We start from the raw sequence: 10,616 nt of genomic DNA, 5'->3' as shown, positions 1-10,616 counted from the left end.
TGAGCAGAGGCCATTTGCATATCCTTTTCTCTCCCCCACCATGGACCATTTTTGGGTAGGGACTATGAGGGTGGCCCAAGTGACACCCTCAGCAGCTAGTGCATCCTTGATTCCCAGAGAGAACGACTGAAGTCATAACATGATATCAGCAAGACTGCAGTTCCCATTTGGGATCTCAGGCTCTTCACAGGATCAAGTGTGTAGAGGGGCAGGTCTATAGGAGGCACAATGCTTGCTCTGTTCCCTATGAGGTGCCCCACTTCAGGGCAAGGCCTGCCTTGTGCAAAATGCCTCTAGGTTCTTCCTCATCCAAAGATGATGAACATGGAAAGGGACCAACTGAAGATGGTGCAGGTTTTGTTGGGCAACACATGGGGTGTAAAGAAATGTCTATGTTGGCAGCATGCTAACACACAGGCCTTTGGCCAGGCCCTCTGTAGAAATGGCTGCAGAGATTGCATAGAACAAGCCTGGCTTTATTAAGTCCATCTTGTAGATGAGCAACAGGACCTGAAAGTTTGCCACCTTGCCGGAACACAGGCTGCTACTCTGTCTCCTCCCTCTAAGGTGAAGGCCACCCTAGCATGTGGGGTGATGTTTGCCTTGGCACTCAGCAGATGGTCTTGTGCCTACCTGCATAGTCCAGTCCAACTGTAGATTACCCTCCCACACATCCCACCTGAAGGTCCAGCCAAGATCCACTTCCCTCTCTGCTGCTCAGTTGGGCCCAATCCCTTCTCCTCATATGTTTCGGGCTGGCTCTAAAACAGCAGGCTGGCCTTTGAGCCTGGCTGTGTGCTCTGAGAAGCTTCTGTTGAGGCCAGGACAGAGGCCATGCACTCGATGTACCAGAAGCCACCACAGCCTGGTCCAGGACATGGTTGAAGTGGCCAGAGGAATCTAGAAGTGGTTCTCTGATCCCAGAGAAGAGGCTGGTGGGTTAAGGAAAAAGACAAACCCCGTGTGAGAGTTTAGGAAGGCTGCCAAGCCCCAGGGCCTGGCTGATGGCAGCCTGGCTGCCAGGGCACCCCCACACAGGCTGATGGAGCCAAACTGACAGCAGGAGAGGCCTACCCTCCCAGATACAGGAGAATGAAGGGGCTGACTCACCGGTCCAGCTGGATGCTATCATTGCTGAGGGATGGAAGGTAGGAAGGTGGTCCCAGCCAGGTCCCATGGCTTCAGAATGCCCCAGAATTAACCAGGCTCTTTGAATTGACCAGGGTAGGTTTGGTGGCCCCTTGTTTTACAGAGTAGAGGTGAGCTCAGTGCCTGCTCTTGGGGAGTCGAGGCCAGGTATACAGCCCTATGGACAGGCAGGGTGTTTAATTTGAGACCAGAGCCCCGGATTTATAAAAAGACAAGCATGAGGTCTAACCTTAGGCAAACAGTGCTATCATCTCCTCAGCCCTCACCTTCGTTCTCTGCTATGTGGGGTCAAAGCAAGAGGGTATAGGAAAGATCTTACTACAGTGCCAGCCACATACTATGGTTCCCTACACACAAGGCAAAGTGCCCCCTTCATACCTTCCCCTGTGACCCCCCAAGAGAGCAAAGCCATATGGCCCCACCCTGCAACCTAGCTATTCTTTCCCTCTTTATCAGTTGATCCTTGCTATGAGCCCTCCAGGAAGACCAGCACTTACCCCATCACTCTGCAGGGATCAGGAGCCCAGGGAGGAGCTGGTGTCACCTCCTGACCTGGCCTCAGGCTGTGGGCAAAGGGAGGAATTATCCTGAAGGTAAGGCTGGCCCCAGGAGCTCTGGGCCACCTGCCCTAGTATTGTGCAATTGGAGAAGCAGCTAACCCTGTGGCTATCCCAGCAGAAACAAGTAGCAACAAGGAACCTACTGCTCACACTGCCCACATTCTGGGATGCCTGAGTCTGGCTCAGAGATGTAACAAGATACCACTCTGGGCTCTGGTAGGGGTGCTGGCAAAACAAGTCTCCTGAACCTTCCAATTTATACCGGGTGCCTTACCTTCTAGCACCTTCTACCATGGGGTACTTTCCAAGTTCTCTGTTGAGGATGCTCTACCAAGTCCTGAGCAGATAGGAGAAAGTGGTCCTTCAGACACATGGAGTCACATGGCAACTTCCTCATTGGCTAACCAAAGCAGAACCTTCGTGTGTAAGTAGAATCTGCAGAGAATTTGGACCGAGACTCACGGTTTGTAAGTCTTTAATTTGGATGTAGAATGGGTCACACGCTTATCCGAGTTCAAACAGGTGAGGCCTCATCAGCACATGAGCTTGTGGGCTTGTGAGGTGGGACACTGAATTCACAGAGCCTGCTTCCTAGGTCACAGAGCCTGGACAGTTTTCCTGTGTGATGCTTGTCAGAGGTTGGCTGTAGGAGGCTTCTAGAGAGCCACAGAGGGAGGCGCCTATGCCCTTGTTCACTGAGCTAGCTGATCGGTCCTGGGCAAGTTCCATGATTAGGGGGAATACACCATACTCAATTAATGCCCAGGGAGCCCTTGGAAACAGTTCACTGAACAAGCTACGGATCTGAAATTAAAGAAGAAAACCTGTAGTCAAGTGCCCTTAAGCTCCCCCCCACCTCCATACACACCATGCTCAGGGAAAGGGGAGCCTAGAGCCCTTTCGACTTGTAAACTGATGACAGGTCTTTGTGGGTCTGGAACAATTTCCAGTGTCGTTGTGCAGCTGTGGAGAGAACCCAAGGCTTTTTTCTTAGAGAGGCCAGGAAAGGGATCAAAGTCTCCCAGGTCATCTGATTTTTATTATCTTTTAATTTCCTATGACACATCATTACATAAATGTAATCCTTCCTGGTTGCTCCCTTTCCCTGCCAAGTTTTAGCTGTATGTGACATGTTTAAGGGGAACAGGGTTATTGGCAGAGGTAGGCGCATGGAGAAGATCCCTGAGGCTGGGGCAGCAGGGAGGGAATGAAGTAAGTCTCACTCAAAGGGTTAAGGATGGGGGAAACTCAGGGGATCCCCAGTTTTAAATTTGTATTTTGGGTGTAGAATAGGTCATCTGGGCCACTGTTTAGGCAGGCAAGGCCTGGTCCCCACATGACCAAGGAGGCTTCTGAAATCTTGAGGCTCCAGGGTTGTAAGCATAGCTTGTTGGGTAGGGGATCGAGACTCCGAAGCCACAGGTCCTGCTTCCTAAGTCATAGTGCTGGACAGTGTTCCTTGTGTGGTGCCTGTCAGAGGCTGGCTGTAGGAGGCAGTTTCCCCGGGTCCTCACAGGACAGTCCTGGACAACTCCTCTACCTACAATCTGGATCACTGTAGATATCTGCCTTGCTGAGCTAGCTAGACTGAGCATGACTGATAGTCATACGCAGACCTGATGTGTGTCGTGCTGACAGGACAGTCTTGGCCAGAGGCTGGTCTGGGTGGGTGTATCAGGGGAATGAAGGGGAGGAGAAGTTAGTCAGGGCTTCCTGGCCCAGCTTAAGAGATCAGCTCCAGGCTAGCCTTCCAGAATCTCAGAGAAAAGGGTGAAGGAGTACAATAAGAACCCTTCCTGATTGTGAGTTGATGATGTATCTTTCTCATAGACTGTCACAGACCCCATCCTGGATGACCCATGAGTGAGTGGATCAGAGCATTCAATACACCCAGACACATAGACACACAACACACAGATACACAAGATACACACATACCACAGAGACACACAGCAGACACACACACACACACACACACACACACACACACACACACACAGAGAGAGAGAGAGAGAGAGAGAGAGAGAGAGAGAGAGAGAGAGAGGAGAGCAACCCCACTGTGTGCAATGCATTGTGGGAGCTGTGGGTGCTCTAACCACTCAGGTCTGACAGGGGAGCCCTATGTACTGCCAACTGAGTATCGGGCACCAAGGGTAGATTCTATGCAGGTGTGGTGGAGGCATCAGAAGGCTATGCTTCTGAATAGAGTCAGATGGTCTGGTCAGCTATGAAAGAGTCTGTGTGGAGCCCTCAGGGCAAAGTGGGTGTGGAGCCACATTCCTGGCACTGGGAACTCCTTAGGCCTGGAGCTTCAAAGCTTACAAAGCAAGAATGGGTCAGGCCTTGATGGAGGAAGGAGCCCCAGGAGCCTGGAGGGCAAGCTGCTATGCTGCTGGGAGCACAGTAGGCCATCTTTCTCTCTCTCTCTCTCTTTTTTTCCCAGCATGGTTTATTCTAGGTCGTATCCTCACACTTTGGTCAAAAACCTCCAGGATGCATCATCCAGGAAGTCCCTTGAGGCCTAGGCCAGACCTGGTTGCCATTCTGAAACCCAAATGACTCCAAAAGCTGGAATTCAAACATCCCACCCCTCCCTGAGCTGCAATTCAGCGGTCTTGCCTAGAGCCCAAGGGAGTGTATATCAAGTGAGCTCCCAGGTGTTGCTGAGGCAACCCCTCGGCTACTGCACTGCAAAATGAATGGTACTGGCTCTGTTTGCTCACAGGAAATGCCCTGGGCAGTGGTCAGCTGAGAGGTCTGCTGCTCCTCAGTCTAGAAAATTCTGAGAGTCCAAGTCTAGGTGACGTGAGTAACTGCGTCTTCATCTCTCTGGACCAAGCCATGCTCCGATGATATATGATCTGCCTGGGGAGGCATGAGGTCACTTCCTTACTTAGGTTTCTATTGGTGTGATAAGACTCCATGACCAAAAAGCGACTTGAGAGGAAAGAATTTAATTCAGCTTACAGTTCCACATTCAGTGTCTCATGGAGAGATGTCAGGGCAGGAGTGGAAAGGAAGCAGGAATTCTGCTCACTGGCTGATTGTCCGTTCTGCCTCAGCCTGTTTTCCAAGACACCCCAGGATCACCTCCCCAGGGATGGCACTGTGCACAATGCTCTGGATCCTCTCAATCAGTCACTAATTAAGGAAATGCTCCACAGGTTTGCCTACAAGTCAACCTTATGGGGCATTTTCTTTTCTTTCTTTCTTTCTTTCTTTCTTTCTTTCTTTCTTTCTTTCTTTCTTTCTTTCTTTCTTTCTTTTTCTCTCTCTTTCTTTTTTAAAGATTTATTTATTTATTATAAATATTTATTTACTACACTCTCCTGGTGGAGACACACCAGAAGAGGGCATCAAATCTCATTACAGATGGTTGTGAGCCACCATGTGGTTTCTGGGATTTGAACTCGGGGCCTCTGGAAGAGCAGTCAGTGTTCTTAACTTCTGAGCCATCTCTCCAGCACCATAGGACATTTTCTTAATTGTTCTCTTTACTCAGATGACTCAAAGTTGTATCAAATTGACACCGCCACCAAAAAAAACAAGCCTCAGAGAGCAGCCAGGTTGATTACTTTATGATGTGCTGGGGACAGGCATAAGGAGAGAAGTCCTGGTCTCTAGACTCTTATCTAGAAAGCAGGCAGAGATTACATCATACATCACACCAAGAGGCTCCCAGAGTGTATATTGGTACCTTTCTCTTTGCTGAGGGGGAGAGAGAGTGAGAGTGTGAGTGACACACACACACACACAGAGAGAGAGAGAGAGAGAGAGAGAGAAAGAGAGAGAGAGAGAGAGAGAGAGAGAGAGAGAGAGAGAGAGAGAGAGAAGAAAAACAAGAAAGACCTGATAAAAGCAATTTAAGGTATATGGGTTTATTTTGACTTACAGTTTTGGGGTATAGTCCATTGTAATGGGGAGGTCATGGCAGGAGAGGCTTGAGGTAGCTAGTCACATGGCATCCACAGTCAGGAAGGAGAAGGGATGAATGCTGATCCCCAGCCTGCTTTCAATCAGTCCAGCACAGCAACCCATGGGATGGTGCTGCCCAACCTAGCATGGGGTATTCCCACTTCAATTAACCCAGTCTAGACACTCTTTCACTGACATGCTCAGAGGTATGTCTCCCAGGTGATTCTAGAATCCGTTGCCAGTCAAGAACCTCACAGTGGTACTACTCGGGCATGAGCACACACACAGCTTGTCCTTGTCGTCGTCGTCGTCGTTGTCGTCCTCGTCGTCGTCGTTGTCGTCCTCGTCGTCGTCGTCATCATCATCATCATTGTGGCCGCATGGGTGTGCACACTGCACACACAAATCAACAGACCATGGAAAACTACCTAGGATTGGTTACAACCACAGTAGGTCCATTCCCTTCCTTTCTGACTGTCAGTTTCCTCGATCTGGAAAAATTAAGGGATATAGATTAGATGGTTCCTTCTGTGGGAAGCCTGAGGGACCTTGCTGGTAACCGCACCATCATCTGATTAGTGTTCAATTTAAAGCAGTTAATAGACAGCTGGAACTTTGCAAGGCTGGCCAATTACTAGGCACCGCTGGAGAGCACAGTGCCAGAGAGCACACTGAGTCCTTGGGGACCAGTCTATATATCAGGGTGTCATCAGCCACTCCAGGGACCTCCAGTATGAATAGCACTGCCGGAGGTTACTTGTAACGCAAAACAAAGTGAGCTTGCCTTCAGCAGCTCCCTCGGGAAGGTAGAACACTCAGAGGCAATTTCCTGGAGTCCCCACCAGGCCCTGGGAAAGCTGAGCAGTGGTCTGGGAGCCTGGCAGAAGGCTGTCCCTCCTCCCTCATCACCTTTCCCTGGGCTCTGCCGGCTGCCTGCTGACAGGACCCAATTAGCATCCTTCAGAGAGGCTGGCAAAGCAAACAAAGAGAGGGATCTCAGGAGAGAAGACCCTGACTGTGCAGGTCCTGAAGGCCAAACACAGGCTTTGGACTCAGCCAGACTGGGATCCCAGAGCTTTACTTTGCAAGCCCTGTGACTCAAGACAGCACACTGGCTTGTTGGAGAAGCTGGTTTGTTTGGGCTTCAAAATTAAGTAAGAATGAGATTTATGAAAGCCATTGAAAGGACGAAAATACAGAATTCACTGGGACCTCCCTGGCGCCAGGCTGCAGATATAATCTGTAACTCAGGGCATGGTGGGCTGAGTCTGGGATCTGTGTTTAAGTCTCTGCGACTGGCTGTGTACCCCTGAAGACGCATCTCACCTCTCTTGGTGTCTTCATCTGTATCCTGAAAACACTTACTGTGTTTCCCCCAAAGGAATGAAAGAGAAAAGTGCAAGCTGCCTGGCTGGGAGCAGGGGCCTGTGACTCAGAAAGGGTGGCACTAGTTTTCTTAGAGCCCAAGTGATTGCCTCAGGTGTGTGTCACCATGCTACCTTGGGGCAGCCTGACCAGGCTGGAGGGGTGGCACTTCCAAATCCTGGATGACCCACAGCAGCCTGCCTGCCCAGCGGTTAGCTCAGGAAAGCCTCAAATTATACAATTTATGAAACTCGATCCAGTTTTCCGTCTGGAACGTGTGATTAGAAAGATTACACATTGCCTGTTGCAATTATGGTAATGTTGATGTGTGGACAGATAACTGGCAGCGGAGCTGTTCTGAACCATCTATTTATAGGCTCGGATTCTTGCTATCTCAAGGCAGACATATGGGCCATGAAGGCAGGCGACAAAAAAAAAAAAAAAAAAAAAAGAAAGAAAAAAAAAGAAAAAAAACAGGAGGGGGAGCAAGAGCCTCCCTTGGAATGAAAAGACACCAAAGGAAGCCGTAATTAGGGCTGGGACTGGCTTATGTAAATCAGGTAATACTTTCAAAACAGACACGAGATCCGGTTTTAATAAAGCACATTGGAACAAATGGCGGAATAATGACTTTAATAAATCTAAATACAAATATTTTGTTCCGTCTCCAAAATGAACAGCCCTGGCATCTGCCGAGCTAGGGCCTGGGCGAGGGGGCGTCGCTCAGTGTTACTGGATTCTTACACTCCCTCAGCAGGCTTGAGGATTTTAATTTTTAGCCTTCTGCTAAATTACATGGGCTGTCAGTCAACTGTGGGAGATATTTTGAGTAGCGAGATTTATACAAACACACAGAGTACACTCAGAAGGCTCTGCACAATATCTTTTACACCAACCCAGTATGTAAATCACAGGTTGTTCAGGGCCTGAATTACAGCTTTTCTGGAGATAGACTGCAGAGACATTATTCACCAGTAGGAGGGATCTGGTGGCACTTTCTCGATGCCCTTTCTCACCCCAGTGGGAATCAGAGACAGACAGAGATTGTTCTTTTGCACTTCCCAGCTCTTCCCACCCCAGCTCTGCTGCCTAAGCCTGGGGTTGTTGATCCATGAGGCAAAGAGGCTGCACGTGTGTGTTTTGATTAGCTAAATAATGTTGTCCTGGACACGGACCAATCTTTTAAAATGAATTTGACTAGGCATGATAGCTCGTGCCTATAATTCTAGCACTTGGGAGGCAGAGGCTGGGAGCTAGAGGATCTCAAGTTTGAGTTCAGGCTGTGATACAGGCAAGTTTCAGGGCAGCCTGGACTACGTCTTGCATGCTGATGGACAGCTCTTGGGGCAGACAATACTGTGAGCATCACTTCCTCTGGTCCTCACTATACCTAAATGCCTGTGCTCCTCTTATTGACATTTTTTTTTAATGTATTATATTGTCCTTCTTTACTTAATAGAACTAGGTTTTAGAATTCGTGCTTTATGCGTGTATTTTTTCATGTTATTTACAACTGTTGTCCTCAAGTCTACGGACTCTTAATATAAAGGTAACACACATTTCAAATGTGACCCTATCCCCCATGGTTTTGAGGGATTTAATGATTCCTCTGTTGGATGTTTGACCCTCAGAGTAGCAAAGTTGGAAGGTGGTGGAGCCTTCAAGAGGCGGGGCCTCTAGAGTTAATTAGGTTATTAAGTTATTAGGCCCTGGGAAGGGTCCAATGTCCTCATGGAGCTAGTTCTCTACAGAGTACGTTCTTAGGAAAAGAGCAAGACTACCCACCCAACTCTTTGGCTTTCTTTGCCATGCAGGCTCTCTGTCTTGCATGCACTCCCGCCATGACACCCTTTGCCATGATGATATAGCCAGGGAAGCCCCTAACAGAACCCTTATCTTGCTGGTTGTACATCCTAAGTATACTACTTTGTGTATATTGCTCCCCTCCCACACCCCAGGTATTTTGTTGTAGCAACGGAAAAAAGCCCAATACTACACACATGGGAGCTAGGATTAATGGCCTGTATTTGAGAAGAGATAGCCTTTATTCTGTTGCATTTTGTTTTGACTTTTTAAACAGACAAGAGTTGTTATAGCGATGTTCTTAAGCATCCAAAGTAGAAATCTGGTGACCTTATGCCACTCTCGTATATTCCATAGGCCTGTGAAATCCAGGCAGCCAGGCCTCACTCACCCATATCATCATGAGATTAGAGTTTCTGCACTCCAGGTTGGGGCTGAAGGCATTCATCTGTCTCTCCTCACGTAACCTGCCCATGATCTCCTTTCTCTACTCATTTCTTCCTACTTGTTTAATCATTCCTTTATACATTTGTGTAACTGTCCACCATCCATCCATCTGTCCACCCATCCTTCCATTAATCCACCCACCCACTATGCATGCATCCATCCACCCATCCACCCACTTATCCTTCCATTCATCCACACTCGCATTAATCCCACTCACCTGCCCACTTATCTACCCATCTATTCACCTGTCTATCTATCCACCCAACTACTCACCCACTATGCATCCATTCATCTACTCACCCATCTATCCACCCATCCTTCCATTCATCCTCCCACTCACCATCCATCCACCCATCCATCTATCCATCCATCCATCCACTCATTCACCCATTAATCCCATTCACCTACCCAATTATCCACCCATCCATCCACCCATTCTTCCATTCATTTACCCATCCACTATCCATCCATCTATCCATCCATCCATTCTTCCATTCATCCACACACCTACCCACTCATCCACCCATCTCCTTACCCATCTATCTATCCACCCATCCATGCACCCACCCATCTATCCACTCATCTATTTACCCATCTTTCCATCCACCTACCCTCTTATCTATCCATCTATCCACCCAACTATTTCACTTGCAGAACTGCCCTGTCTGCTGCTCTGTTCTCCCACATAGCCATCTGAGCACTCTTTTTTTTTTTTAAGTTAGGCCCAGCTGGCAGAATCCCTCCTGTAACAGTCTGTGTCCTTATTAAAACCAGTGCTCTGAGATTTCCACCCACTGTTTATATGATGGCTCTACAAATCTCTATCTCCCTTCAGCTCTTTAAGAGAGCTCTCTGTTCCTCTCTCCAGCTTCATCCATCAGTGAAGACCACCAGTATTTTGTTATAGAAAAATTTCCTGGTTTCCTTCTGTAACTGCCTCCAGACCTCTTCTCTGTTGGGCTCCCCTCTTTCTCACTGCCTTTGCCCAGGGATGGGTGGTGGCTTCCACACTCTCACTATGGATGCTGATCCTAGGGACTCACTGGGAGTCTGATGGCCCCATCTCACTGCTGGTACAGAAGGGGGCATGCGCCCTGAACCTGAAAGTTATAATCATACACACCACGAAGTCCCTGCGTGAATGGTAGCAGTGACCTTGGATTCCATTCAAAAGGTGGTTTAAGTGTGTGCACTTAGTCACCACTACCTGGAACCTTTGAACATGAGTCAAAAATCAACCTTCCCTCACTCAGTTGCTCCTCTCAGGTGTTTATCTCAGGAATGAGAAACCAGCATATCCCTTCTCCCACTGGCTATTGGTACTCGGTTAGCCCATTCTTGATTATTGATGCCATGTATGGAAATTAAAGATTTTAA

The 10,616-nt window shown here is 48.5% G+C and overlaps 1 long non-coding RNA gene across 1 annotated transcript; it reads right to left on the bottom strand.

The window, feature by feature from the left end:
- Nucleotides 1-455: 455 nt before the first annotated feature.
- Nucleotides 456-2,243, bottom strand: LOC116073256. Its single transcript, XR_004111745.1, has 4 exons — nt 1,984-2,243; nt 1,647-1,712; nt 1,111-1,306; nt 456-932 (listed from the first exon to the last, which is right to left on the bottom strand). It is a non-coding gene; the product is annotated as an uncharacterized LOC116073256 (long non-coding RNA).
- Nucleotides 2,244-10,616: the final 8,373 nt, after the last annotated feature.

The sequence above is a fragment of the Mastomys coucha genome, unplaced genomic scaffold (genome assembly GCF_008632895.1).
Source record: "Mastomys coucha isolate ucsf_1 unplaced genomic scaffold, UCSF_Mcou_1 pScaffold23, whole genome shotgun sequence".
NCBI lineage: Eukaryota > Metazoa > Chordata > Mammalia > Rodentia > Muridae > Mastomys > Mastomys coucha.
Note: the sequence above shows the minus strand (reverse complement) of the source record. Positions and strands in the feature narration are given on the sequence as shown.